The sequence below is a fragment of the Primulina tabacum genome, chromosome 10 (assembly GCF_025594145.1).
Source record: "Primulina tabacum isolate GXHZ01 chromosome 10, ASM2559414v2, whole genome shotgun sequence".
In the NCBI taxonomy this organism is placed as follows: domain Eukaryota; kingdom Viridiplantae; phylum Streptophyta; class Magnoliopsida; order Lamiales; family Gesneriaceae; genus Primulina; species Primulina tabacum.
In genome coordinates, this window is record NC_134559.1 from 40704881 (window position 1) to 40732407 (window position 27527).

General features: G+C 45.0%; 31 non-coding genes and 3 pseudogenes across 31 annotated transcripts; all 34 read right to left on the reverse strand.

Moving 5' to 3' along the window:
- Positions 1-236: 236 nt before the first annotated feature.
- Positions 237-352, reverse strand: LOC142512699 (5S ribosomal RNA; annotated as a pseudogene).
- A 674-nt stretch (positions 353-1026) lies between these two features.
- LOC142512424 (5S ribosomal RNA) lies at positions 1027-1146 on the reverse strand (annotated as a pseudogene).
- Positions 1147-1835: 689 nt separating this feature from the next.
- On the reverse strand, positions 1836-1954 carry LOC142515757 (5S ribosomal RNA). The gene has a single exon (XR_012811585.1). It is a non-coding gene; the product is annotated as a 5S ribosomal RNA (ribosomal RNA).
- A 686-nt stretch (positions 1955-2640) lies between these two features.
- Positions 2641-2759, reverse strand: LOC142517222 (5S ribosomal RNA). The gene has a single exon (XR_012812980.1). It is a non-coding gene; the product is annotated as a 5S ribosomal RNA (ribosomal RNA).
- Positions 2760-3444: 685 nt separating this feature from the next.
- Positions 3445-3562, reverse strand: LOC142514975 (5S ribosomal RNA). Its single transcript, XR_012810844.1, has one exon. It is a non-coding gene; the product is annotated as a 5S ribosomal RNA (ribosomal RNA).
- A 681-nt stretch (positions 3563-4243) lies between these two features.
- LOC142511566 (5S ribosomal RNA) lies at positions 4244-4361 on the reverse strand. Its single transcript, XR_012808755.1, has one exon. It is a non-coding gene; the product is annotated as a 5S ribosomal RNA (ribosomal RNA).
- A 683-nt stretch (positions 4362-5044) lies between these two features.
- LOC142517234 (5S ribosomal RNA) lies at positions 5045-5163 on the reverse strand. The gene has a single exon (XR_012812991.1). It is a non-coding gene; the product is annotated as a 5S ribosomal RNA (ribosomal RNA).
- A 683-nt stretch (positions 5164-5846) lies between these two features.
- On the reverse strand, positions 5847-5965 carry LOC142517247 (5S ribosomal RNA). The gene has a single exon (XR_012813002.1). It is a non-coding gene; the product is annotated as a 5S ribosomal RNA (ribosomal RNA).
- A 686-nt stretch (positions 5966-6651) lies between these two features.
- Positions 6652-6769, reverse strand: LOC142513200 (5S ribosomal RNA). Its single transcript, XR_012809160.1, has one exon. It is a non-coding gene; the product is annotated as a 5S ribosomal RNA (ribosomal RNA).
- Positions 6770-7451: 682 nt separating this feature from the next.
- LOC142513302 (5S ribosomal RNA) lies at positions 7452-7570 on the reverse strand. The gene has a single exon (XR_012809256.1). It is a non-coding gene; the product is annotated as a 5S ribosomal RNA (ribosomal RNA).
- Positions 7571-8253: 683 nt separating this feature from the next.
- LOC142517259 (5S ribosomal RNA) lies at positions 8254-8372 on the reverse strand. Its single transcript, XR_012813013.1, has one exon. It is a non-coding gene; the product is annotated as a 5S ribosomal RNA (ribosomal RNA).
- Positions 8373-9056: 684 nt separating this feature from the next.
- On the reverse strand, positions 9057-9175 carry LOC142517270 (5S ribosomal RNA). The gene has a single exon (XR_012813024.1). It is a non-coding gene; the product is annotated as a 5S ribosomal RNA (ribosomal RNA).
- Positions 9176-9857: 682 nt separating this feature from the next.
- On the reverse strand, positions 9858-9975 carry LOC142511577 (5S ribosomal RNA). The gene has a single exon (XR_012808756.1). It is a non-coding gene; the product is annotated as a 5S ribosomal RNA (ribosomal RNA).
- A 684-nt stretch (positions 9976-10659) lies between these two features.
- On the reverse strand, positions 10660-10778 carry LOC142509970 (5S ribosomal RNA). Its single transcript, XR_012808113.1, has one exon. It is a non-coding gene; the product is annotated as a 5S ribosomal RNA (ribosomal RNA).
- Positions 10779-11462: 684 nt separating this feature from the next.
- Positions 11463-11580, reverse strand: LOC142514976 (5S ribosomal RNA). The gene has a single exon (XR_012810845.1). It is a non-coding gene; the product is annotated as a 5S ribosomal RNA (ribosomal RNA).
- Positions 11581-12263: 683 nt separating this feature from the next.
- LOC142517282 (5S ribosomal RNA) lies at positions 12264-12382 on the reverse strand. The gene has a single exon (XR_012813036.1). It is a non-coding gene; the product is annotated as a 5S ribosomal RNA (ribosomal RNA).
- A 682-nt stretch (positions 12383-13064) lies between these two features.
- On the reverse strand, positions 13065-13182 carry LOC142507454 (5S ribosomal RNA). Its single transcript, XR_012805713.1, has one exon. It is a non-coding gene; the product is annotated as a 5S ribosomal RNA (ribosomal RNA).
- Positions 13183-13865: 683 nt separating this feature from the next.
- On the reverse strand, positions 13866-13984 carry LOC142513509 (5S ribosomal RNA). Its single transcript, XR_012809452.1, has one exon. It is a non-coding gene; the product is annotated as a 5S ribosomal RNA (ribosomal RNA).
- Positions 13985-14670: 686 nt separating this feature from the next.
- LOC142513304 (5S ribosomal RNA) lies at positions 14671-14789 on the reverse strand. The gene has a single exon (XR_012809257.1). It is a non-coding gene; the product is annotated as a 5S ribosomal RNA (ribosomal RNA).
- Positions 14790-15473: 684 nt separating this feature from the next.
- Positions 15474-15592, reverse strand: LOC142507111 (5S ribosomal RNA). Its single transcript, XR_012805375.1, has one exon. It is a non-coding gene; the product is annotated as a 5S ribosomal RNA (ribosomal RNA).
- Positions 15593-16274: 682 nt separating this feature from the next.
- LOC142516443 (5S ribosomal RNA) lies at positions 16275-16393 on the reverse strand. The gene has a single exon (XR_012812236.1). It is a non-coding gene; the product is annotated as a 5S ribosomal RNA (ribosomal RNA).
- Positions 16394-17077: 684 nt separating this feature from the next.
- LOC142515242 (5S ribosomal RNA) lies at positions 17078-17195 on the reverse strand. Its single transcript, XR_012811098.1, has one exon. It is a non-coding gene; the product is annotated as a 5S ribosomal RNA (ribosomal RNA).
- A 684-nt stretch (positions 17196-17879) lies between these two features.
- Positions 17880-17998, reverse strand: LOC142517294 (5S ribosomal RNA). Its single transcript, XR_012813048.1, has one exon. It is a non-coding gene; the product is annotated as a 5S ribosomal RNA (ribosomal RNA).
- Positions 17999-18682: 684 nt separating this feature from the next.
- On the reverse strand, positions 18683-18800 carry LOC142513201 (5S ribosomal RNA). Its single transcript, XR_012809161.1, has one exon. It is a non-coding gene; the product is annotated as a 5S ribosomal RNA (ribosomal RNA).
- A 683-nt stretch (positions 18801-19483) lies between these two features.
- Positions 19484-19603, reverse strand: LOC142510004 (5S ribosomal RNA). The gene has a single exon (XR_012808146.1). It is a non-coding gene; the product is annotated as a 5S ribosomal RNA (ribosomal RNA).
- Positions 19604-20284: 681 nt separating this feature from the next.
- On the reverse strand, positions 20285-20403 carry LOC142517307 (5S ribosomal RNA). Its single transcript, XR_012813060.1, has one exon. It is a non-coding gene; the product is annotated as a 5S ribosomal RNA (ribosomal RNA).
- Positions 20404-21087: 684 nt separating this feature from the next.
- Positions 21088-21206, reverse strand: LOC142517319 (5S ribosomal RNA). Its single transcript, XR_012813071.1, has one exon. It is a non-coding gene; the product is annotated as a 5S ribosomal RNA (ribosomal RNA).
- Positions 21207-21890: 684 nt separating this feature from the next.
- LOC142506262 (5S ribosomal RNA) lies at positions 21891-22009 on the reverse strand. The gene has a single exon (XR_012804558.1). It is a non-coding gene; the product is annotated as a 5S ribosomal RNA (ribosomal RNA).
- A 685-nt stretch (positions 22010-22694) lies between these two features.
- On the reverse strand, positions 22695-22815 carry LOC142507566 (5S ribosomal RNA). Its single transcript, XR_012805820.1, has one exon. It is a non-coding gene; the product is annotated as a 5S ribosomal RNA (ribosomal RNA).
- A 683-nt stretch (positions 22816-23498) lies between these two features.
- Positions 23499-23617, reverse strand: LOC142517330 (5S ribosomal RNA). The gene has a single exon (XR_012813082.1). It is a non-coding gene; the product is annotated as a 5S ribosomal RNA (ribosomal RNA).
- A 685-nt stretch (positions 23618-24302) lies between these two features.
- LOC142515502 (5S ribosomal RNA) lies at positions 24303-24423 on the reverse strand. The gene has a single exon (XR_012811345.1). It is a non-coding gene; the product is annotated as a 5S ribosomal RNA (ribosomal RNA).
- Positions 24424-25104: 681 nt separating this feature from the next.
- LOC142517342 (5S ribosomal RNA) lies at positions 25105-25223 on the reverse strand. Its single transcript, XR_012813093.1, has one exon. It is a non-coding gene; the product is annotated as a 5S ribosomal RNA (ribosomal RNA).
- A 688-nt stretch (positions 25224-25911) lies between these two features.
- Positions 25912-26031, reverse strand: LOC142510016 (5S ribosomal RNA). The gene has a single exon (XR_012808157.1). It is a non-coding gene; the product is annotated as a 5S ribosomal RNA (ribosomal RNA).
- Positions 26032-26713: 682 nt separating this feature from the next.
- Positions 26714-26831, reverse strand: LOC142511574 (5S ribosomal RNA; annotated as a pseudogene).
- Between the last annotated feature and the right edge of the window lie 696 nt (positions 26832-27527).

Sequence of the window (27527 nt, forward strand, 5' to 3'; positions counted from 1 at the left end):
CAATCGCAAATTAGAGGGTTAGAGAAGGAATTCGGCTAAATCTCGTCAGTCATTGGTAGTAATGAGTCCGTCGTTTTGCCCGTTTACAATCAAATTAGCCTACAATTTTGTCCAAATCTGGCAGGCTCCGAGCTACTTTCATTTCACATGTCTTATCTGGTCCCGATCGAGATTCAGATGATTTGAGCCGAAAATCGTCTGTCAACAAGTAATTAAAAATAGAAAAACACGAAAAAGGGTTGCAACACGAGGACTTCCCAGGAGGTCACCCATCCTAGTACTGCTACTCGCCCAAGCACGCTTGATTTCGGAGTTGATGGGATCCGTGCATAGTGCTGGTATGATCGCACCCGACATTGAGTGGGATGTTATTCTTATATCCCTCGAGTACGTGTGGAGGGGGTGGCGATGGACAACACGCGGCACTGCTCTCGCCCAATCATAACCACGAAGTAAGCGTTCTGGCGCGATGGCCGAGGTAGGATGGGTGACCTCCCTGGGAAGACCTCGTGTCGCGATAGGTTTACGTAAATTATGGATAAAACAGTCGAAATAATTATTTTTAATTAGTTAAACATCTCCGGAGTAATCTTGCGTCTATACCCTCCGCACAGAAACCGGCGCCGACAACAAAAATCGATAAATGTCCAGAAAATAGAAAAAAAAATAAGAAGAAGGAAATAACGAATGTAAAGCTATTATTATGCCTGGGACACGATAAAATGAACCGGAATCGAATTTCGAACTCCTAAGCGGATTTCTCGAGGAAACGAAAGCTGAACAGAAGCGGTATAATCGCAATTAGAGGGTCTAGAGAGGAATTCGGCTAAAATCTCGTCAGCTCTTGCGTAGTAATGAGTCTCGTCCGTTTGGCCCGTTTACAATCATTAGCCTACAATTTTGTCCAAATCGGCAGTGCCGAGCTACTTTCATTTCAGCATGTATCTATTTGGTCCCGATCGAGATTCAGATGATTGGAGCCCGAATATCGTCTGTCAACAAGTAATCAAAATAGAAAAACACGAAAAGGTGCAACAGAGGACTTCCCAGGGGTCACCCATCCTAGTAATGCTCTCCGCCCAAACACACTTAACTTCGGAGTTCTGATGGGATCCGGTGCAATTAGTTGCTGGTATGATCGCACCCGACATTGAGTGGGATGTTTATTCTTATATTCCCTCGAGTACGTGTGGAGGCGGGCGGCGATGGACAACACCGCGGCAATGCTTTTCGCCCAATCTGGACCACGAAGTTAAGCGTTCTGGCGCGATAGCAGAGGTAGTATGGGTGACCTCCCTGAGAAGACCTCGTGTCGCGATCGTTTACGTAAATTATGGATAAAACAGTCGAAATAATTGTTTTAAATTAGTTAACCGTCTCCGGAGTAATCTGCGTCATACCCTTCCGCACAGAACCGGCTCACGACAACAAAAATCGATAAATGTTCCCAGAAAATAGAAAAAAAAAATAAGAAGAAGGAAATAACGAATGTAAAGCTATTATTATGCCTGGGATACGATAAAATGGAACCGGAATCGAATTTCGAACTTCCTAAGCGGATTTCTCGATGAAATGAAAGCTTAACAGAAGCGGTAAATCGCAAATTAGAGGGTCTTAGAGAAGGAATTCGGCTTAAATCTCGTCAGCTCATTGCGTAGTAATGAGTCTCGTCCGTTTGCCCGTTTACAATCAAATTAGCCTACAATTTTGTCCAAATCCGGCAGTGCCCGAGCTACTTTCATTTCACATGTCTTATCTGGTCCCGATCGAGATTCAGATGATTTGAGCCGAAAATCGTCTGTCAACAAGTAATCAAAAATAGAAAAACACGAAAAAGGGTGCAACACGAGGACTTCTCAGGGTGTCACCCATCCTAGTACTGCTCTCGCCCAATCACGCTTAACTTCGGAGTTCTGATGGGATCCGGTGCATTAGTGCTGGTATGATCGCACCCGACATTGAGTGGGATGTTTATTCTTATATCCCTCGAGTACGTGTGGAGCGGGCGGCGATGGACAACACGCGGCACTGCTCTCGCCCAATCATAACCATGAAGTTAAGCGTTCTGGCGCGATGGCAGAGCTAGGATGGGTGACCTCCCTGGGAAGACCTCGTGTCGCGACCGTTTACGTAAATTATGGATAAAACAGTCCAAATAATTTGTTTTAATGAGTTAACCGTCTCCGGAGTAATCTGCGTCAAACCCTTCCCCGCACAGAACCGGCTCACGACAACAAAAATCGATAAATGTTCCCAGAAAATAGAAAAAAAAATAAGAAGAAGGAAATAACGAATGTAAAGCTATTATTATGCCTGGGATACGATAAAATGGAACCGGAATCGAATTTCGAACTTCCTAAGCGGATTTCTCGAGGAAACGAAAGCTTAACAGAAGCGGTAAATCGCAAATTAGAGGGTCTTAGAGAAGGAATTCGGCTAAAATCTCGTCAGCTCATTGCGTAGTAATGAGTCTCGTCCGTTTGCCCGTTTACAATCAAATTAGCCTACAATTTTGTCCAAATCCGGCAGTGCCCGAGCTACTTTCATTTCACATGTCTTATCTGGTCCCGATCGAGATTCAGATGATTTGAGCCGAAAATCGTCTGTCAACAAGTAATCAAAAATAGAAAAACACGAAAAAGGGTGCAACACGAGGACTTCCCAGGGGGTCACCCATCCTAGTACTGCTCTCGCCCAAGCACGCTTAACTTCGGAGTTCTGATGGGATCCGGTGCATTAGTGCTGGTATGATCGCACCCGACATTGAGTGGGATGTTTATTCTTATATCCCTCGAGTACGTGTGGAGCGGGCGGCGATGGACAACACGCGGCACTGCTTCTCGCCCAATCATAACCACGAAGTTAAGCGTTCTGGCGCGATGGCAGAGGTAGTATGGGTGACCTCCCTGGGAAGACCTCGTGTCGCGATCGTTTACGTAAATTATGGATAAAACAGTCGAAATAATTTTTTTAAATTAGTTAACCGTCTCCGGAGTAATCTGCGTCATACCCTTCCGCACAGAACCGGCTCACGACAACAAAAATCGATAAATGTTCCCAGAAAATAGAAAAAAAAATAAGAAGAAGGAAATAACGAATGTAAAGCTATTATTATGCCTGGGATACGATAAAATGGAACCGGAATCGAATTTCGAACTTCCTAAGCGGATTTCTCGAGGAAACGAAAGCTTAACAGAAGCGGTAAATCGCAAATTAGAGGGTCTTAGAGAAGGAATTCGGCTAAAATCTCGTCAGCTCATTGCGTAGTAATGAGTCTCGTCCGTTTGCCCGTTTACAATCAAATTAGCCTACAATTTTGTCCAAATCCGGCAGTGCCCGAGCTACTTTCATTTCACATGTCTTATCTGGTCCCGATCGAGATTCAGATGATTTGAGCCGAAAATCGTCTGTCAACAAGTAATCAAAAATAATAAAACACGAAAAAGGGTGCAACACGAGGACTTCCAGGGTGTCACCCATCCTAGTACTTCTCTCGCCCAAGCACGCTTAACTTCGGAGTTCTGATGGGATCCGGTGCATTAGTGCTGGTATGATCGCACCCGACATTGAGTGGGATGTTTATTCTTATATCCCTCGAGTACGTGTGGAGCGGGCGGCGATGGACAACACGCGGCACTGCTCTCGCCCAATCATAACCATGAAGTTAAGCGTTCTGGCGCGATGGCAGAGCTTGGATGGCTGACCTCCCTGGGAAGACCTCGTGTCGCGATCGTTTACGTAAATTATGGATAAAACAGTCGAAATAATTGTTTTTAATGAGTTAACCGTCTCGGAGTAATCTGCGTCATACCCTTCCGCACAGAACCGGCTCACGACAACAAAAATCGATAAATGTTCCCAGAAAATAGAAAAAAAATAAGAAGAAGGAAATAACGAATGTAAAGCTATTATTATGCCTGGGATACGATAAAATGGAACCGGAATCGAATTTCGAACTTCCTAAGCGGATTTCTCGAGGAAACGAAAGCTTAACAGAAGCGGTAAATCGCAAATTAGAGGGTCTTAGAGAAGGAATTCGGCTAAAATCTCGTCAGCTCATTGCGTAGTAATGAGTCTCGTCCGTTTGCCCGTTTACAATCAAATTAGCCTACAATTTTGTCCAAATCCGGCAGTGCCCGAGCTACTTTCATTTCACATGTCTTATCTGGTCCCGATCGAGATTCAGATGATTTGAGCCGAAAATCGTCTGTCAACAAGTAATCAAAAATAGAAAAACACGAAAAGGGTGCAACACGAGGACTTCCCAGGGGTCACCCATCCTAGTACTGCTCTCGCCCAAGCACGCTTAACTTCGGAGTTCTGATGGGATCCGGTGCATTAGTGCTGGTATGATCGCACCCGACATTGAGTGGGATGTTTATTCTTATATCCCTCGAGTACGTGTGGAGCGGGCGGCGATGGACAACACGCGGCACTGCTCTCGCCCAATCATAACCACGAAGTTAAGCGTTCTGGCGCGATGGCAGAGGTAGGATGGGTGACCTCCCTGGGAAGACCTCGTGTCGCGATCGTTTACGTAAATTATGGATAAAACAGTCGAAATAATTGTTTTAATTAGTTAACCGTCTCCGGAGTAATCTGCGTCATACCCTTCCGCACAGAACCGGCTCACGACAACAAAAATCGATAAATGTTCCCAGAAAATAGAAAAAAAAATAAGAAGAAGGAAATAACGAATGTAAAGCTATTATTATGCCTGGGATACGATAAAATGGAACCGGAATCGAATTTCGAACTTCCTAAGCGGATTTCTCGAGGAAACGAAAGCTTAACAGAAGCGGTAAATCGCAAATTAGAGGGTCTTAGAGAAGGAATTCGGCTAAAATCTCGTCAGCTCATTGCGTAGTAATGAGTCTCGTCCGTTTGCCCGTTTACAATCAAATTAGCCTACAATTTTGTCCAAATCCGGCAGTGCCCGAGCTACTTTCATTTCACATGTCTTATCTGGTCCCGATCGAGATTCAGATGATTTGAGCCGAAAATCGTCTGTCAACAAGTAATCAAAAATAGAAAAACACGAAAAAGGGTGCAACACGAGGACTTCCCAGGGGGTCACCCATCCTAGTACTGCTCTCGCCCAAGCACGCTTAACTTCGGAGTTCTGATGGGATCCGGTGCATTAGTGCTGGTATGATCGCACCCGACATTGAGTGGGATGTTTATTCTTATATCCCTCGAGTACGTGTGGAGCGGGCGGCGATGGACAACACGCGGCACTGCTCTCGCCCAATCATAACCACGAAGTTAAGCGTTCTGGCGCGATGGCAGAGCTAGGATGGGTGACCTCCCTGGGAAGACCTCGTGTCGCGATCGTTTACGTAAATTATGGATAAAACAGTCGAAATAATTGTTTTTAATTAGTTAACCGTCTCCGGAGTAATCTGCGTCATACCCTTCCGCACAGAACCGGCTCACGACAACAAAAATCGATAAATGTTCCCAGAAAATAGAAAAAAAATAAGAAGAAGGAAATAACGAATGTAAAGCTATTATTATGCCTGGGATACGATAAAATGGAACCGGAATCGAATTTCGAACTTCCTAAGCGGATTTCTCGAGGAAACGAAAGCTTAACAGAAGCGGTAAATCGCAAATTAGAGGGTCTTAGAGAAGGAATTCGGCTAAAATCTCGTCAGCTCATTGCGTAGTAATGAGTCTCGTCCGTTTGCCCGTTTACAATCAAATTAGCCTACAATTTTGTCCAAATCCGGCAGTGCCCGAGCTACTTTCATTTCACATGTCTTATCTGGTCCCGATCGAGATTCAGATGATTTGAGCCGAAAATCGTCTGTCAACAAGTAATCAAAAATAGAAAAACACGAAAAAGGGTGCAACACGAGGACTTCCCAGGGGGTCACCCATCCTAGTACTGCTCTCGCCCAAGCACGCTTAACTTCGGAGTTCTGATGGGATCCGGTGCATTAGTGCTGGTATGATCGCACCCGACATTGAGTGGGATGTTTATTCTTATATCCCTCGAGTACGTGTGGAGCGGGCGGCGATGGACAACACGCGGCACTGCTCTCGCCCAATCATAACCACGAAGTTAAGCGTTCTGGCGCGATGGCAGAGAGCTAGGATGGGTGACCTCCCTGGGAAGACCTCGTGTCGCGATCGTTTACGTAAATTATGGATAAAACAGTCGAAATAATTGTTTTTAATTAGTTAACCGTCTCCGGAGTAATCTGCGTCATACCCTTCCGCACAGAACCGGCTCACGACAACAAAAATCGATAAATGTTCCCAGAAAATAGAAAAAAAAATAAGAAGAAGGAAATAACGAATGTAAAGCTATTATTATGCCTGGGATACGATAAAATGGAACCGGAATCGAATTTCGAACTTCCTAAGCGGATTTCTCGAGGAAACGAAAGCTTAACAGAAGCGGTAAATCGCAAATTAGAGGGTCTTAGAGAAGGAATTCGGCTAAAATCTCGTCAGCTCATTGCGTAGTAATGAGTCTCGTCCGTTTGCCCGTTTACAATCAAATTAGCCTACAATTTTGTCCAAATCCGGCAGTGCCCGAGCTACTTTCATTTCACATGTCTTATCTGGTCCCGATCGAGATTCAGATGATTTGAGCCGAAAATCGTCTGTCAACAAGTAATCAAAAATAGAAAAACACGAAAAAGGGTGCAACACGAGGACTTCCAGGGGGTCACCCATCCTAGTACTGCTCTCGCCCAAGCACGCTTAACTTCGGAGTTCTGATGGGATCCGGTGCATTAGTGCTGGTATGATCGCACCCGACATTGAGTGGGATGTTTATTCTTATATCCCTCGAGTACGTGTGGAGCGGGCGGCGATGGACAACACGCGGCACTGCTCTCGCCCAATCATAACCACGAAGTTAAGCGTTCTGGCGCGATGGCAGAGCTAGGATGGGTGACCTCCCTGGGAAGACCTCGTGTCGCGATCGTTTACGTAAATTATGGATAAAACAGTCGAAATAATTGTTTTTAATGAGTTAACCGTCTCCGGAGTAATCTGCGTCATACCCTTCCGCACAGAACCGGCTCACGACAACAAAAATCGATAAATGTTCCCAGAAAATAGAAAAAAAATAAGAAGAAGGAAATAACGAATGTAAAGCTATTATTATGCCTGGGATACGATAAAATGGAACCGGAATCGAATTTCGAACTTCCTAAGCGGATTTCTCGAGGAAACGAAAGCTTAACAGAAGCGGTTAAATCGCAAATTAGAGGGTCTTAGAGAAGGAATTCGGCTAAATCTCGTCAGCTCATTGCGTAGTAATGAGTCTCGTCCGTTTGCCCGTTTACAATCAAATTAGCCTACAATTTTGTCCAAATCCGGCAGTGCCCGAGCTACTTTCATTTCACATGTCTTATCTGGTCCCGATCGAGATTCAGATGATTTGAGCCGAAAATCGTCTGTCAACAAGTAATCAAAATAGAAAAACACGAAAAAGGGTGCAACACGAGGACTTCCCAGGGTGTCACCCATCCTAGTACTGCTCTCGCCCAAGCACGCTTAACTTCGGAGTTCTGATGGGATCCGGTGCATTAGTGCTGGTATGATCGCACCCGACATTGAGTGGGATGTTTATTCTTATATCCCTCGAGTACGTGTGGAGCGGGCGGCGATGGACAACACGCGGCACTGCTCTCGCCCAATCATAACCACTGAAGTTAAGCGTTCTGGCGCGATGGCAGAGCTAGGATGGGTGACCTCCCTGGGAAGACCTCGTGTCGCGATCGTTTACGTAAATTATGGATAAAACAGTCGAAATAATTGTTTTAATGAGTTAACCGTCTCCGGAGTAATCTGCGTCATACCCTTCCGCACAGAACCGGCTCACGACAACAAAAATCGATAAATGTTCCCAGAAAATAGAAAAAAAAATAAGAAGAAGGAAATAACGAATGTAAAGCTATTATTATGCCTGGGATACGATAAAATGGAACCGGAATCGAATTTCGAACTTCCTAAGCGGATTTCTCGAGGAAACGAAAGCTTAACAGAAGCGGTAAATCGCAAATTAGAGGGTCTTAGAGAAGGAATTCGGCTAAATCTCGTCAGCTCATTGCGTAGTAATGAGTCTCGTCCGTTTGCCCGTTTACAATCAAATTAGCCTACAATTTTGTCCAAATCCGGCAGTGCCCGAGCTACTTTCATTTCACATGTCTTATCTGGTCCCGATCGAGATTCAGATGATTTGAGCCGAAAATCGTCTGTCAACAAGTAATCAAAAATAGAAAAACACGAAAAAGGGTGCAACACGAGGACTTCCCAGGGGGTCACCCATCCTAGTACTGCTCTCGCCCAAGCACGCTTAACTTCGGAGTTCTGATGGGATCCGGTGCATTAGTGCTGGTATGATCGCACCCGACATTGAGTGGGATGTTTATTCTTATATCCCTCGAGTACGTGTGGAGCGGGCGGCGATGGACAACACGCGGCACTGCTCTCGCCCAATCATAACCACTGAAGTTAAGCGTTCTGGCGCGATGGCAGAGCTAGGATGGGTGACCTCCCTGGGAAGACCTCGTGTCGCGATCGTTTACGTAAATTATGGATAAAACAGTCGAAATAATTGTTTTTAATGAGTTAACCGTCTCCGGAGTAATCTGCGTCATACCCTTCCGCACAGAACCGGCTCACGACAACAAAAATCGATAAATGTTCCCAGAAAATAGAAAAAAAATAAGAAGAAGGAAATAACGAATGTAAAGCTATTATTATGCCTGGGATACGATAAAATGGAACCGGAATCGAATTTCGAACTTCCTAAGCGGATTTCTCGAGGAAACGAAAGCTTAACAGAAGCGGTAAATCGCAAATTAGAGGGTCTTAGAGAAGGAATTCGGCTAAAATCTCGTCAGCTCATTGCGTAGTAATGAGTCTCGTCCGTTTGCCCGTTTACAATCAAATTAGCCTACAATTTTGTCCAAATCCGGCAGTGCCCGAGCTACTTTCATTTCACATGTCTTATCTGGTCCCGATCGAGATTCAGATGATTTGAGCCGAAAATCGTCTGTCAACAAGTAATCAAAAATAGAAAAACACGAAAAAGGGTGCAACACGAGGACTTCCCAGGGGGTCACCCATCCTAGTACTGCTCTCGCCCAAGCACGCTTAACTTCGGAGTTCTGATGGGATCCGGTGCATTAGTGCTGGTATGATCGCACCCGACATTGAGTGGGATGTTTATTCTTATATCCCTCGAGTACGTGTGGAGCGGGCGGCGATGGACAACACGCGGCACTGCTCTCGCCCAATCATAACCACGAAGTTAAGCGTTCTGGCGCGATGGCAGAGGTAGGATGGGTGACCTCCCTGGGAAGACCTCGTGTCGCGATCGTTTACGTAAATTATGGATAAAACAGTCGAAATAATTGTTTTAATTAGTTAACCGTCTCCGGAGTAATCTGCGTCATACCCTTCCGCACAGAACCGGCTCACGACAACAAAAATCGATAAATGTTCCCAGAAAATAGAAAAAAAAATAAGAAGAAGGAAATAACGAATGTAAAGCTATTATTATGCCTGGGATACGATAAAATGGAACCGGAATCGAATTTCGAACTTCCTAAGCGGATTTCTCGAGGAAACGAAAGCTTAACAGAAGCGGTAAATCGCAAATTAGAGGGTCTTAGAGAAGGAATTCGGCTAAATCTCGTCAGCTCATTGCGTAGTAATGAGTCTCGTCCGTTTGCCCGTTTACAATCAAATTAGCCTACAATTTTGTCCAAATCCGGCAGTGCCCGAGCTACTTTCATTTCACATGTCTTATCTGGTCCCGATCGAGATTCAGATGATTTGAGCCGAAAATCGTCTGTCAACAAGTAATCAAAAATAGAAAAACACGAAAAAGGGTGCAACACGAGGACTTCCCAGGGGTCACCCATCCTAGTACTGCTCTCGCCCAAGCACGCTTAACTTCGGAGTTCTGATGGGATCCGGTGCATTAGTGCTGGTATGATCGCACCCGACATTGAGTGGGATGTTTATTCTTATATCCCTCGAGTACGTGTGGAGCGGGCGGCGATGGACAACACGCGGCACTGCTCTCGCCCAATCATAACCATGAAGTTAAGCGTTCTGGCGCGATGGCAGAGCTAGGATGGGTGACCTCCCTGGGAAGACCTCGTGTCGCGATCGTTTACGTAAATTATGGATAAAACAGTCGAAATAATTGTTTTTAATGAGTTAACCGTCTCCGGAGTAATCTGCGTCATACCCTTCCGCACAGAACCGGCTCACGACAACAAAAATCGATAAATGTTCCCAGAAAATAGAAAAAAAAATAAGAAGAAGGAAATAACGAATGTAAAGCTATTATTATGCCTGGGATACGATAAAATGGAACCGGAATCGAATTTCGAACTTCCTAAGCGGATTTCTCGAGGAAACGAAAGCTTAACAGAAGCGTTAAATCGCAAATTAGAGGGTCTTAGAGAAGGAATTCGGCTAAAATCTCGTCAGCTCATTGCGTAGTAATGAGTCTCGTCCGTTTGCCCGTTTACAATCAAATTAGCCTACAATTTTGTCCAAATCCGGCAGTGCCCGAGCTACTTTCATTTCACATGTCTTATCTGGTCCCGATCGAGATTCAGATGATTTGAGCCGAAAATCGTCTGTCAACAAGTAATCAAAAATAGAAAAACACGAAAAAGGGTGCAACACGAGGACTTTCCAGGGGGTCACCCATCCTAGTACTGCTCTCGCCCAAGCACGCTTAACTTCGGAGTTCTGATGGGATCCGGTGCATTAGTGCTGGTATGATCGCACCCGACATTGAGTGGGATGTTTATTCTTATATCCCTCGAGTACGTGTGGAGCGGGCGGCGATGGACAACACGCGGCACTGCTCTCGCCCAATCATAACCACGAAGTTAAGCGTTCTGGCGCGATGGCAGAGGTAGGATGGGTGACCTCCCTGGGAAGACCTCGTGTCGCGATCGTTTACGTAAATTATGGATAAAACAGTCGAAATAATTGTTTTTAATTAGTTAACCGTCTCCGGAGTAATCTGCGTCATACCCTTCCGCACAGAACCGGCTCACGACAACAAAAATCGATAAATGTTCCCAGAAAATAGAAAAAAAAATAAGAAGAAGGAAATAACGAATGTAAAGCTATTATTATGCCTGGGATACGATAAAATGGAACCGGAATCGAATTTCGAACTTCCTAAGCGGATTTCTCGAGGAAACGAAAGCTTAACAGAAGCGGTAAATCGCAAATTAGAGGGTCTTAGAGAAGGAATTCGGCTAAAATCTCGTCAGCTCATTGCGTAGTAATGAGTCTCGTCCGTTTGCCCGTTTACAATCAAATTAGCCTACAATTTTGTCCAAATCCGGCAGTGCCCGAGCTACTTTCATTTCACATGTCTTATCTGGTCCCGATCGAGATTCAGATGATTTGAGCCGAAAATCGTCTGTCAACAAGTAATCAAAAATAATAAAACACGAAAAAGGGTGCAACACGAGGACTTCCAGGGTGTCACCCATCCTAGTACTTCTCTCGCCCAAGCACGCTTAACTTCGGAGTTCTGATGGGATCCGGTGCATTAGTGCTGGTATGATCGCACCCGACATTGAGTGGGATGTTTATTCTTATATCCCTCGAGTACGTGTGGAGCGGGCGGCGATGGACAACACGCGGCACTGCTCTCGCCCAATCATAACCATGAAGTTAAGCGTTCTGGCGCGATGGCAGAGCTAGGATGGGTGACCTCCCTGGGAAGACCTCGTGTCGCGACCGTTTACGTAAATTATGGATAAAACAGTCGAAATAATTGTTTTAATGAGTTAACCGTCTCCGGAGTAATCTGCGTCATACCCTTCCGCACAGAACCGGCTCACGACAACAAAAATCGATAAATGTTCCCAGAAAATAGAAAAAAAATAAGAAGAAGGAAATAACGAATGTAAAGCTATTATTATGCCTGGGATACGATAAAATGGAACCGGAATCGAATTTCGAACTTCCTAAGCGGATTTCTCGAGGAAACGAAAGCTTAACAGAAGCGGTTAAATCGCAAATTAGAGGGTCTTAGAGAAGGAATTCGGCTAAAATCTCGTCAGCTCATTGCGTAGTAATGAGTCTCGTCCGTTTGCCCGTTTACAATCAAATTAGCCTACAATTTTGTCCAAATCCGGCAGTGCCCGAGCTACTTTCATTTCACATGTCTTATCTGGTCCCGATCGAGATTCAGATGATTTGAGCCGAAAATCGTCTGTCAACAAGTAATCAAAAATAGAAAAACACGAAAAAGGGTGCAACACGAGGACTTCCCAGGGGGTCACCCATCCTAGTACTGCTCTCGCCCAAGCACGCTTAACTTCGGAGTTCTGATGGGATCCGGTGCATTAGTGCTGGTATGATCGCACCCGACATTGAGTGGGATGTTTATTCTTATATCCCTCGAGTACGTGTGGAGCGGGCGGCGATGGACAACACGCGGCACTGCTCTCGCCCAATCATAACCACGAAGTTAAGCGTTCTGGCGCGATGGCAGAGGTAGTATGGGTGACCTCCCTGGGAAGACCTCGTGTCGCGATCGTTTACGTAAATTATGGATAAAACAGTCGAAATAATTGTTTTAAATTAGTTAACCGTCTCCGGAGTAATCTGCGTCATACCCTTCCGCACAGAACCGGCTCACGACAACAAAAATCGATAAATGTTCCCAGAAAATAGAAAAAAAATAAGAAGAAGGAAATAACGAATGTAAAGCTATTATTATGCCTGTGATACGATAAAATGAGAACGGAATCGAATTTCGAACTTCCTAAGCGGATTTCTCGAGGAAACGAAAGCTTAACAGAAGCGGTAAATCGCAAATTAGAGGGTCTTAGAGAAGGAATTCGGCTAAAATCTCGTCAGCTCATTGCGTAGTAATGAGTCTCGTCCGTTTGCCCGTTTACAATCAAATTAGCCTACAATTTTTTCCAAATCCGGCAGTGCCCGAGCTACTTTCATTTCACATGTCTTATCTGGTCCCGATCGAGATTCAGATGATTTGAGCCGAAAATCGTCTGTCAACAAGTAATCAAAAATAGAAAAACACGAAAAGGGTGCAACACGAGGACTTCCCAGGGTGTCACCCATCCTAGTACTGCTCTCGCCCAAGCACGCTTACTTCGGAGTTCTGATGGGATCCTGTGCATTAGTGCTGGTATGATCGCACCCGACATTGAGTGGGATGTTTATTCTTATATCCCTCGAGTACGTGTGGAGCGGGCGGCGATGGACAACACGCGGCACTGCTCTCGCCCAATCATAACCACGAAGTTAAGCGTTCTGGCGCGATGGCAGAGCTAGGATGGGTGACCTCCCTGGGAAGACCTCGTGTCGCGATCGTTTACGTAAATTATGGATAAAACAGTCGAAATAATTGTTTTTAATTAGTTAACCGTCTCCGGAGTAATCTGCGTCATACCCTTCCGCACAGAACCGGCTCACGACAACAAAAATCGATAAATGTTCCCAGAAAATAGAAAAAAAATAAGAAGAAGGAAATAACGAATGTAAAGCTATTATTATGCCTGGGATACGATAAAATGGAACCGGAATCGAATTTCGAACTTCCTAAGCGGATTTCTCGAGGAAACGAAAGCTTAACAGAAGCGGTAAATCGCAAATTAGAGGGTCTTAGAGAAGGAATTCGGCTAAAATCTCGTCAGCTCATTGCGTAGTAATGAGTCTCGTCCGTTTGCCCGTTTACAATCAAATTAGCCTACAATTTTGTCCAAATCCGGCAGTGCCCGAGCTACTTTCATTTCACATGTCTTATCTGGTCCCGATCGAGATTCAGATGATTTGAGCCGAAAATCGTCTGTCAACAAGTAATCAAAAATAGAAAAACACGAAAAAGGGTGCAACACGAGGACTTCTCAGGGTGTCACCCATCCTAGTACTGCTCTCGCCCAAGCACGCTTAACTTCGGAGTTCTGATGGGATCCGGTGCATTAGTGCTGGTATGATCGCACCCGACATTGAGTGGGATGTTTATTCTTATATCCCTCGAGTACGTGTGGAGCGGGCGGCGATGGACAACACGCGGCACTGCTCTCGCCCAATCATAAACATGAAGTTAAGCGTTCTGGCGCGATGGCAGAGCTAGGATGGGTGACCTCCCTGGGAAGACCTCGTGTCGCGATCGTTTACGTAAATTATGGATAAAACAGTCAAAATAATTTGTTTTAATGAGTTAACCGTCTCCGGAGTAATCTGCGTCATACCCTTCCCCGCACAGAACCGGCTCACGACAACAAAAATCGATAAATGTTCCAGAAAATAGAAAAAAAAATAAGAAGAAGGAAATAACGAATGTAAAGCTATTATTATGCCTGGGATACGATAAAATGGAACCGGAATCGAATTTCGAACTTCCTAAGCGGATTTCTCGAGGAAACGAAAGCTTAACAGAAGCGGTTAAATCGCAAATTAGAGGGTCTTAGAGAAGGAATTCGGCTAAAATCTCGTCAGCTCATTGCGTAGTAATGAGTCTCGTCCGTTTGCCCGTTTACAATCAAATTAGCCTACAATTTTGTCCAAATCCGGCAGTGCCCGAGCTACTTTCATTTCACATGTCTTATCTGGTCCCGATCGAGATTCAGATGATTTGAGCCGAAAATCGTCTGTCAACAAGTAATCAAAAATAGAAAAACACGAAAAAGGGTGCAACACGAGGACTTCCCAGGGTGTCACCCATCCTAGTACTGCTCTCGCCCAAGCACGCTTAACTTCGGAGTTCTGATGGGATCCGGTGCATTAGTGCTGGTATGATCGCACCCGACATTGAGTGGGATGTTTATTCTTATATCCCTCGAGTACGTGTGGAGCGGGCGGCGATGGACAACACGCGGCACTGCTCTCGCCCAATCATAACCATGAAGTTAAGCGTTCTGGCGCGATGGCAGAGCTAGTATGGGTGACCTCCCTGGGAAGACCTCGTGTCGCGATCGTTTACGTAAATTATGGATAAAACAGTCGAAATAATTGTTTTTAATTAGTTAACCGTCATCGGAGTAATCTGCGTCATACCCTTCCGCACAGAACCGGCTCACGACAACAAAAATCGATAAATGTTCCCAGAAAATAGAAAAAAAAATAAGAAGAAGGAAATAACGAATGTAAAGCTATTATTATGCATGAGATACGATAAAGTGGAACCAGAATCGAATTTCGAACTTCCTAAGCGGATTTCTCGAGGAAACGAAAGCTTAACAGAAGCGGTAAATCGCAAATTAGAGGGTCTTAGAGAAGGAATTCGGCTAAAATCTCGTCAGCTCATTGCGTAGTAATGAGTCTCGTCCGTTTGCCCGTTTACAATCAAATTAGCCTACAATTTTGTCCAAATCCGGCAGTGCCCGAGCTACTTTCATTTCACATGTCTTATCTGGTCCCGATCGAGATTCAGATGATTTGAGCCGAAAATCGTCTGTCAACAAGTAATCAAAAATAGAAAAACACGAAAAAGGGTGCAACACGAGGACTTCTCAGGGGGTCACCCATCCTAGTACTGCTCTCGCCCAAGCACGCTTAACTTCGGAGTTCTGATGGGATCCGGTGCATTAGTGCTGGTATGATCGCACCCGACATTGAGTGGGATGTTTATTCTTATATCCCTCGAGTACGTGTGGAGCGGGCGGCGATGGACAACACGCGGCACTGCTCTCGCCCAATCATAACCATGAAGTTAAGCGTTCTGGCGCGATGGCAGAGCTAGGATGGGTGACCTCCCTGGGAAGACCTCGTGTCGCGACGTTTACGTAAATTATGGATAAAACAGTCGAAATAATTGTTTTTAATGAGTTAACCGTCTCCGGAGTAATCTGCGTCATACCCTTCCGCACAGAACCGGCTCACGACAACAAAAATCGATAAATGTTCCCAGAAAATAGAAAAAAAATAAGAAGAAGGAAATAACGAATGTAAAGCTATTATTATGCCTGGGATACGATAAAATGGAACCGGAATCGAATTTCGAACTTCCTAAGCGGATTTCTCGAGGAAACGAAAGCTTAACAGAAGCGTTAAATCGCAAATTAGAGGGTCTTAGAGAAGGAATTCGGCTAAAATCTCGTCAGCTCATTGCGTAGTAATGAGTCTCGTCCGTTTGCCCGTTTACAATCAAATTAGCCTACAATTTTGTCCAAATCCGGCAGTGCCCGAGCTACTTTCATTTCACATGTCTTATCTGGTCCCGATCGAGATTCAGATGATTTGAGCCGAAAATCGTCTGTCAACAAGTAATCAAAAATAGAAAAACACGAAAAAGGGTGCAACACGAGGACTTCCCAGGGTGTCACCCATCCTAGTACTGCTCTCGCCCAAGCACGCTTAACTTCGGAGTTCTGATGGGATCCGGTGCATTAGTGCTCGTAAGATCGCACCCGACATTGAGTGGGATGTTTATTCTTATATCCCTCGAGTACGTGTGGAGCGGGCGGCGATGGACAACACGCGGCACTGCTCTCGCCCAATCATAACCACTGAAGTTAAGCGTTCTGGCGCGATGGCAGAGCTAGGATGGGTGACCTCCCTGGGAAGACCTCGTGTCGCGACCGTTTACGTAAATTATGGATAAAACAGTCGAAATAATTGTTTTTAATTAGTTAACCGTCTCCGGAGTAATCTGCGTCATACCCTTCCGCACAGAACCGGCTCACGACAACAAAAATCGATAAATGTTCCCAGAAAATAGAAAAAAAATAAGAAGAAGGAAATAACGAATGTAAAGCTATTATTATGCCTGGGATACGATAAAATGGAACCGGAATCGAATTTCGAACTTCCTAAGCGGATTTCTCGAGGAAACGAAAGCTTAACAGAAGCGGTTAAATCGCAAATTAGAGGGTCTTAGAGAAGGAATTCGGCTAAAATCTCGTCAGCTCATTGCGTAGTAATGAGTCTCGTCCGTTTGCCCGTTTACAATCAAATTAGCCTACAATTTTGTCCAAATCCGGCAGTGCCCGAGCTACTTTCATTTCACATGTCTTATCTGGTCCCGATCGAGATTCAGATGATTTGAGCCGAAAATCGTCTGTCAACAAGTAATCAAAATAGAAAAACACGAAAAAGGGTGCAACACGAGGACTTCCAGGGTGTCACCCATCCTAGTACTGCTCTCGCCCAAGCACGCTTAACTTCGGAGTTCTGATGGGATCCGGTGCATTAGTGCTGGTATGATCGCACCCGACATTGAGTGGGATGTTTATTCTTATATCCCTCGAGTACGTGTGGAGCGGGCGGCGATGGACAACACGCGGCACTGCTCTCGCCCAATCATAACCATGAAGTTAAGCGTTCTGGCGCGATGGCAGAGCTAGGATGGGTGACCTCCCTGGGAAGACCTCGTGTCGCGACCGTTTACGTAAATTATGGATAAAACAGTCGAAATAATTGTTTTTAATGAGTTAACCGTCTCCGGAGTAATCTGCGTCATACCCTTCCGCACAGAACCGGCTCACGACAACAAAAATCGATAAATGTTCCCAGAAAATAGAAAAAAAAATAAGAAGAAGGAAATAACGAATGTAAAGCTATTATTATGCCTGGGATACGATAAAATGGAACCGGAATCGAATTTCGAACTTCCTAAGCGGATTTCTCGAGGAAACGAAAGCTTAACAGAAGCGGTAAATCGCAAATTAGAGGGTCTTAGAGAAGGAATTCGGCTAAAATCTCGTCAGCTCATTGCGTAGTAATGAGTCTCGTCCGTTTGCCCGTTTACAATCAAATTAGCCTACAATTTTGTCCAAATCCGGCAGTGCCCGAGCTACTTTCATTTCACATGTCTTATCTGGTCCCGATCGAGATTCAGATGATTTGAGCCGAAAATCGTCTGTCAACAAGTAATCAAAAATAGAAAAACACGAAAAAGGGTGCAACACGAGGACTTCCCAGGGGGTCACCCATCCTAGTACTGCTCTCGCCCAAGCACGCTTAACTTCGGAGTTCTGATGGGATCCGGTGCATTAGTGCTGGTATGATCGCACCCGACATTGAGTGGGATGTTTATTCTTATATCCCTCGAGTACGTGTGGAGCGGGCGGCGATGGACAACACGCGGCACTGCTCTCGCCCAATCATAACCATGAAGTTAAGCGTTCTGGCGCGATGGCAGAGCTAGGATGGGTGACCTCCCTGGGAAGACCTCGTGTCGCGATCGTTTACGTAAATTATGGATAAAACAGTCGAAATAATTGTTTTTAATGAGTTAACCGTCTCCGGAGTAATCTGCGTCATACCCTTCCGCACAGAACCGGCTCACGACAACAAAAATCGATAAATGTTCCCAGAAAATAGAAAAAAAATAAGAAGAAGGAAATAACGAATGTAAAGCTATTATTATGCCTGGGATACGATAAAATGGAACCGGAATCGAATTTCGAACTTCCTAAGCGGATTTCTCGAGGAAACGAAAGCTTAACAGAAGCGGTTAAATCGCAAATTAGAGGGTCTTAGAGAAGGAATTCGGCTAAAATCTCGTCAGCTCATTGCGTAGTAATGAGTCTCGTCCGTTTGCCCGTTTACAATCAAATTAGCCTACAATTTTGTCCAAATCCGGCAGTGCCCGAGCTACTTTCATTTCACATGTCTTATCTGGTCCCGATCGAGATTCAGATGATTTGAGCCGAAAATCGTCTGTCAACAAGTAATCAAAAATAGAAAAACACGAAAAAGGGTGCAACACGAGGACTTCCAGGGGGTCACCCATCCTAGTACTGCTCTCGCCCAAGCACGCTTAACTTCGGAGTTCTGATGGGATCCGGTGCATTAGTGCTGGTATGATCGCACCCGACATTGAGTGGGATGTTTATTCTTATATCCCTCGAGTACGTGTGGAGCGGGCGGCGATGGACAACACGCGGCACTGCTCTCGCCCAATCATAACCATGAAGTTAAGCGTTCTGGCGCGATGGCAGAGCTAGGATGGGTGACCTCCCTGGGAAGACCTCGTGTCGCGACCGTTTACGTAAATTATGGATAAAACAGTCGAAATAATTGTTTTTAATGAGTTAACCGTCTCCGGAGTAATCTGCGTCATACCCTTCCGCACAGAACCGGCTCACGACAACAAAAATCGATAAATGTTCCCAGAAAATAGAAAAAAAATAAGAAGAAGGAAATAACGAATGTAAAGCTATTATTATGCCTGGGATACGATAAAATGGAACCGGAATCGAATTTCGAACTTCCTAAGCGGATTTCTCGAGGAAACGAAAGCTTAACAGAAGCGGTAAATCGCAAATTAGAGGGTCTTAGAGAAGGAATTCGGCTAAAATCTCGTCAGCTCATTGCGTAGTAATGAGTCTCGTCCGTTTGCCCGTTTACAATCAAATTAGCCTACAATTTTGTCCAAATCCGGCAGTGCCCGAGCTACTTTCATTTCACATGTCTTATCTGGTCCCGATCGAGATTCAGATGATTTGAGCCGAAAATCGTCTGTCAACAAGTAATCAAAAATAGAAAAACACGAAAAAGGGTGCAACACGAGGACTTTCCCAGGGGGTCACCCATCCTAGTACTGCTCTCGCCCAAGCACGCTTAACTTCGGAGTTCTGATGGGATCCGGTGCATTAGTGCTGGTATGATCGCACCCGACATTGAGTGGGATGTTTATTCTTATATCCCTCGAGTACGTGTGGAGCGGGCGGCGATGGACAACACGCGGCACTGCTCTCGCCCAATCATAACCATGAAGTTAAGCGTTCTGGCGCGATGGCAGAGCTAGGATGGGTGACCTCCCTGGGAAGACCTCGTGTCGCGACCGTTTACGTAAATTATGGATAAAACAGTCGAAATAATTGTTTTTAATGAGTTAACCGTCTCCGGAGTAATCTGCGTCATACCCTTCCGCACAGAACCGGCTCACGACAACAAAAATCGATAAATGTTCCCAGAAAATAGAAAAAAAATAAGAAGAAGGAAATAACGAATGTAAAGCTATTATTATGCCTGGATACGATAAAATGGAACCGGAATCGAATTTCGAACTTCCTAAGCGGATTTCTCGAGGAAACGAAAGCTTAACAGAAGCGGTAAATCGCAAATTAGAGGGTCTTAGAGAAGGAATTCGGCTAAAATCTCGTCAGCTCATTGCGTAGTAATGAGTCTCGTCCGTTTGCCGTTTACAATCAAATTAGCCTACAATTTTGTCCAAATCCGGCAGTGCCCGAGCTACTTTCATTTCACATGTCTTATCTGGTCCCGATCGAGATTCAGATGATTTGAGCCGAAAATCGTCTGTCAACAAGTAATCAAAAATAGAAAAACACGAAAAAGGGTGCAACACGAGGACTTCCCAGGGGGTCACCCATCCTAGTACTGCTCTCGCCCAAGCACGCTTAACTTCGGAGTTCTGATGGGATCCGGTGCATTAGTGCTGGTATGATCGCACCCGACATTGAGTGGGATGTTTATTCTTATATCCCTCGAGTACGTGTGGACGCGGGCGGCGATGGACAACACGCGGCACTGCTCTCGCCCAATCATAACCATGAAGTTAAGCGTTCTGGCGCGATGGCAGAGCTAGGATGGGTGACCTCCCTGGGAAGACCTCGTGTCGCGACCGTTTACGTAAATTATGGATAAAACAGTCGAAATAATTGTTTTTAATGAGTTAACCGTCTCCGGAGTAATCTGCGTCATACCCTTCCGCACAGAACCGGCTCACGACAACAAAAATCGATAAATGTTCCCAGAAAATAGAAAAAAAATAAGAAGAAGGAAATAACGAATGTAAAGCTATTATTATGCCTGGGATACGATAAAATGGAACCGGAATCGAATTTCGAACTTCCTAAGCGGATTTCTCGAGGAAACGAAAGCTTAACAGAAGCGGTTAAATCGCAAATTAGAGGGTCTTAGAGAAGGAATTCGGCTAAAATCTCGTCAGCTCATTGCGTAGTAATGAGTCTCGTCCGTTTGCCGTTTACAATCAAATTAGCCTACAATTTTGTCCAAATCCGGCAGTGCCCGAGCTACTTTCATTTCACATGTCTTATCTGGTCCCGATCGAGATTCAGATGATTTGAGCCGAAAATCGTCTGTCAACAAGTAATCAAAAATAGAAAAACACGAAAAAGGGTGCAACACGAGGACTTCCCAGGGGGTCACCCATCCTAGTACTGCTCTCGCCCAAGCACGCTTAACTTCGGAGTTCTGATGGGATCCGGTGCATTAGTGCTGGTATGATCGCACCCGACATTGAGTGGGATGTTTATTCTTATATCCCTCGAGTACGTGTGGAGCGGGCGGCGATGGACAACACGCGGCACTGCTCTCGCCCAATCATAACCACGAAGTTAAGCGTTCTGGCGCGATGGCAGAGGTAGGATGGGTGACCTCCCTGGGAAGACCTCGTGTCGCGATCGTTTACGTAAATTATGGATAAAACAGTCGAAATAATTGTTTTTAATTAGTTAACCGTCTCCGGAGTAATCTGCGTCATACCCTTCCGCACAGAACCGGCTCACGACAACAAAAATCGATAAATGTTCCCAGAAAATAGAAAAAAAAATAAGAAGAAGGAAATAACGAATGTAAAGCTATTATTATGCCTGGGATACGATAAAATGGAACCGGAATCGAATTTCGAACTTCCTAAGCGGATTTCTCGAGGAAACGAAAGCTTAACAGAAGCGTTAAATCGCAAATTAGAGGGTCTTAGAGAAGGAATTCGGCTAAAATCTCGTCAGCTCATTGCGTAGTAATGAGTCTCGTCCGTTTGCCCGTTTACAATCAAATTAGCCTACAATTTTGTCCAAATCCGGCAGTGCCCGAGCTACTTTCATTTCACATGTCTTATCTGGTCCCGATCGAGATTCAGATGATTTGAGCCGAAAATCGTCTGTCAACAAGTAATCAAAAATAGAAAAACACGAAAAAGGGTGCAACACGAGGACTTCCCAGGGGGTCACCCATCCTAGTACTGCTCTCGCCCAAGCACGCTTAACTTCGGAGTTCTGATGGGATCCGGTGCATTCGTGCTGGTATGATCGCACCCGACATTGAGTGGGATGTTTATTCTTATATCCCTCGAGTACGTGTGGAGCGGGCGGCGATGGACAACACGCGGCACTGCTCTCGCCCAATCATAACCACTGAAGTTAAGCGTTCTGGCGCGATGGCAGAGCTAGGATGGGTGACCTCCCTGGGAAGACCTCGTGTCGCGATCGTTTACGTAAATTATGGATAAAACAGTCGAAATAATGTTTTAAATTAGTTAACCGTCTCCGGAGTAATCTGCGTCATACCCTTCCGCACAGAACCGGCTCACGACAACAAAAATCGATAAATGTTCCCAGAAAATAGGAAAAAAAAATAAGAAGAAGGAAATAACGAATGTAAAGCTATTATTATGCCTGGGATACGATTAAAATGGAACCGGAATCGAATTTCGAACTTCCTAAGCGGATTTCTCGAGGAAACGAAAGCTTAACAGAAGCGGTAAATCGCAAATTAGAGGGTCTTAGAGAAGGAATTCGGCTAAAATCTCGTCAGCTCATTGCGTAGTAATGAGTCTCGTCCGTTTGCCCGTTTACAATCAAATTAGCCTACAATTTTGTCCAAATCCGGCAGTGCCGAGCTACTTTCATTTCACATGTCTTATCTGGTCCCGATCGAGATTCAGATGATTTGAGCCGAAAATCGTCTGTCAACAAGTAATCAAAAATAGAAAAACACGAAAAGGGTTGCAACACGAGGACTTCTCCAGGGTGTCACCCATCCTAGTACTGCTCTCGCCCAAGCACGCTTAACTTCGGAGTTCTGATGGGATCCGGTGCATTAGTGCTAGGTATGATCGCACCCGACATTGAGTGGGATGTTTATTCTTATATCCCTCGAGTACGTGTGGAGCGGGCGGCGATGGACAACACGCGGCACTGCTCTCGCCCAATCATAACCATGAAGTTAAGCGTTCTGGCGCGGATGGCAGAGCTAGGATGGGTGACCTCCCTGGGAAGACCTCGTGTCGCGACCGTTTACGTAAATTATGGATAAAACAGTCGAAATAATTGTTTTAATGAGTTAACCGTCTCGGGAGTAATCTGCGTCATACCCTTCCGCACAGAACCGGCTCACGACAACAAAAATCGATAAATGTTCCCAGAAATAGAAAAAAAATAAGAAGAAGGAAATAACGAATGTAAAGCTATTATTATGCCTGGGATACGATAAAATGGAACCGGAATCGAATTTCGAACTTCCTAAGCGGATTTCTCGAGGAAACGAAAGCTTAACAGAAGCGTTAAATCGCAAATTAGAGGGTCTTAGAGAAGGAATTCGGCTAAAATCTCGTCAGCTCATTGCGTAGTAATGAGTCTCGTCCGTTTGCCCGTTTACAATCAAATTAGCCTACAATTTTGTCCAAATCCGGCAGTGCCCGAGCTACTTTCATTTCACATGTCTTTATCTGGTCCCGATCGAGATTCAGATGATTTGAGCCGAAAATCGTCTGTCAACAAGTAATCAAAAATAGAAAAACACGAAAAAGGGTGCAACACGAGGACTTCCCAGGGGGTCACCCATCCTAGTACTGCTCTCGCCCAAGCACGCTTAACTTCGGAGTTCTGATGGGATCCGGTGCATTAGTGCTGGTATGATCGCACCCGACATTGAGTGGGATGTTTATTCTTATATCCCTCGAGTACGTGTGGAGCGGGCGGCGATGGACAACACGCGGCACTGCTCTCGCCCAATCATAACCATGAAGTTAAGCGTTCTGGCGCGATGGCAGAGCTAGGATGGGTGACCTCCCTGGGAAGACCTCGTGTCGCGATCGTTTACGTAAATTATGGATTAAAACAGTCGAAATAATTGTTTTTAATGAGTTAACCGTCTCCGGAGTAATCTGCGTCATACCCTTCCGCACAGAACCGGCTCACGACAACAAAAATCGATAAATGTTCCCAGAAAATAGAAAAAAAATAAGAAGAAGGAAATAACGAATGTAAAGCTATTATTATGCCTGGGATACGATTAAAATGGAACCGGAATCGAATTTCGAACTTCCTAAGCGGATTTCTCGAGGAAACGAAAGCTTAACAGAAGCGGTAAATCGCAAATTAGAGGGTCTTAGAGAAGGAATTCGGCTAAAATCTCGTCAGCTCATTGCGTAGTAATGAGTCTCGTCCGTTTGCCCGTTTACAATCAAATTAGCCTACAATTTTGTCCAAATCCGGCAGTGCCCGAGCTACTTTCATTTCACATGTCTTATCTGGTCCCGATCGAGATTCAGATGATTTGAGCCGAAAATCGTCTGTCAACAAGTAATCAAAAATAGAAAAACACGAAAAAGGGTGCAACACGAGGACTTCCCAGGGTGGTCACCCATCCTAGTACTGCTCTCGCCCAAGCACGCTTAACTTCGGAGTTCTGATGGGATCCGGTGCATTAGTGCTGGTAATGATCGCACCCGACATTGAGTGGATGTTTATTCTTATATCCCTCGAGTACGTGTGGATGCGGGCGGCGATGGACAACACGCGGCACTGCTCTCGCCCAATCATAACCATGAAGTTAAGCGTTCTGGCGCGATGGCAGAGCTAGGATGGGTGACCTCCCTGGGAAGACCTCGTGTCGCGACCGTTTACGTAAATTATGGATAAAACAGTCGAAATAATTGTTTTTAATGAGTTAACCGTCTCCGGAGTAATCTGCGTCATACCCTTCCGCACAGAACCGGCTCACGACAACAAAAATCGATAAATGTTCCCAGAAAATAGAAAAAAAATAAGAAGAAGGAAATAACGAATGTAAAGCTATTATTATGCCTGGGATACGATAAAATGGAACCGGAATCGAATTTCGAACTTCCTAAGCGGATTTCTCGAGGAAACGAAAGCTTAACAGAAGCGGTAAATCGCAAATTAGAGGGTCTTAGAGAAGGAATTCGGCTAAATCTCGTCAGCTCATTGCGTAGTAATGAGTCTCGTCCGTTTGCCCGTTTACAATCAAATTAGCCTACAATTTTGTCCAAATCCGGCAGTGCCCGAGCTACTTTCATTTCACATGTCTTATCTGGTCCCGATCGAGATTCAGATGATTTGAGCCGAAAATCGTCTGTCAACAAGTAATCAAAATAGAAAAACACGAAAAAGGGTGCAACACGAGGACTTCCCAGGGGGTCACCCATCCTAGTACTGCTCTCGCCCAAGCACGCTTAACTTCGGAGTTCTGATGGGATCCGGTGCATTAGTGCTGGTATGATCGCACCCAACATTGAGTGGGATGTTTATTCTTATATCCCTCGAGTACGTGTGGAGCGGGCGGCGATGGACAACACGCGGCACTGCTTAAACAAATCATAACCACGAAGTTAAGCGTTCTGGCGCGATGGCAGAGGTAGGATGGGTGACCTCCCTGGGAAGACCTCGGTGTCGCGACGTTTACGTAAATTATGGATAAAACAGTCGAAATAATTGTTTTAATGAGTTAACCGTCTCCGGAGTAATCTGCGTCATACCCTTCCGCACAGAACCGGCTCACGACAACAAAAAATCGATAAATGTTCCCAGGAAAATAGAAAAAAAAATAAGAAGAAGGAAATAACGAATGTAAAGCTATTATTCTGCCTGGGATACGATTAAAATGGAACCGGAATCGAATTTCGAACTTCCCTAAGCGGATTTCTCGAGGAAACGAAAGCTTAACAGAAGCGTTAAATCGCAAATTAGAGGGTCTTAGAGAAGGAATTCGGCTAACATCTCGTCAGCTCATTGCGTAGCTAATGAGTCTCGTCGTTTGCCGTTTACAATCAAATTAGCCTACAATTTTGTCCAAATCCGGCAGTGCCCGAGCTACTTTCATTTTCACATGTCTTATCTGGTCCCGATCGAGATTTCAGATGATTTGAGCCGAAAATCGTCTGTCAACAAGTAATCAAAAAATAGAAAAACACGAAAAAGGGTGCAACACGAGGACTTTCCCAGGGGGTCACCCATCCTAGTACTGCTCTCGCCCAAGCACGCTTAACTTCGGAGTTCTGATGGGATCCGGTGCATTAGTGCTGGTATGATCGCACCCGACATTGAGTGGGATGTTATTCTTATATCCCTCGATACGTGTGGAGCGGGCGGCGATGGACAACACGCGGCACCTGCTCTCGCCCAATCATAACCCGAAGTTAAGCGTTCTGGCGCGATGGCAGAGCTAGGATGGGTGACCTCCCTGGGAAGACCTCGTGTCGCGATCGTTTACGTAAATTATGGATAAAACAGTCGAAATAATTGTTTTTTAATAGTTAACCGTCTCCGGAGTAATCTGCGTCATACCCTTCCGCACAGAACGGCTCACGACAACAAAAATCGATAAATGTTCCCAGAAAATAGAAAAAAAATAAGAAGAAGGAAATAACGAATGTAAAGCTATTATTATGCCTGGGATACGATAAAATGGAACCGGAATCGAATTTCGAACTTCCTAAGCGGATTTCTCGAGGAAACGAAAGCTTAACAGAAGCGGTTAAATCGCAAAATTAGCGGGTCTTAGAGAAGGAATTCGGCTAAAATCTCGTCAGCTCATTGCGTAGTAATGAGTCTCGTCGTTTGCCCGTTTACAATCAAATTAGCCTACAATTTTGTCCAAATCCGGCAGTGCCCGAGCTACTTTCATTTTCACATGTCTTATCTGGTCCCGATCGAGATTCAGATGATTTGAGCCGAAAATCGTCTGTCAACAAGTAATCAAAAATAGAAAAAACACGAAAAAGGTGCAACACGAGGACTTCCAGGGTGTCACCCATCCTAGTACTGCTCTCGCCCAAGCACGCTTAACTTCGGAGTTCTGATGGGATCCGGTGCATTAGTGCTCGTAAGATCACCCGACATTGAGTGGGATGTTTATTCTTATATCCCCGAGTACGTGAGCGGGCGGCGATGGACAACACGCGGCACTGCGCTCGCCCAATCATAACCATGAGTTAAGCGTTCTGGCGGATGGCAGAGCTAGGATGGGTGACCTCCCTGGGAAGACCTCGTGTCGCGACCGTTTACGTAAATTATGGATAAAACAGTCGAATAATTGTTTTTAATGAGTTAACCGTCTCCGGAGTAATCTGCGTCATACCCTTCCGCACAGAACCGGCTCACGACAACAAAATCGATAAATGTTCCCAGAAAATAGAAAAAAAATAAGAAGAAGGAAATAACGAATGTAAAGCTATTATTATGCCTGGGATACGATTTAAAATGGAACGGAATTCGAATTTCGAACTTCCTAAGCGGATTTCTCGAGGAAACGAAAGCTTAACAGAAGCGTTAAATCGCAAATTAGAGGGTCTTAGAGAAGGTAATCTGGCTCTTTAAATCTCGTCCGCTCAGTGCTTAAGTAATGAGTTCTCGTCCGGTTTGCCGTTTACAATCAAATTAGCCTACAATTTTGTCCAAATCCGGGCAGTGCCGAGCTACTTTCATTTCACAGTATATGCTGGTCCCGATCGCGATTCAGAATGATTCTGCGCCGAAAATCGTCTGTCCAAGTAATCAAAAATAGAAACCCGAAAACAAAGATGCAACACGAGG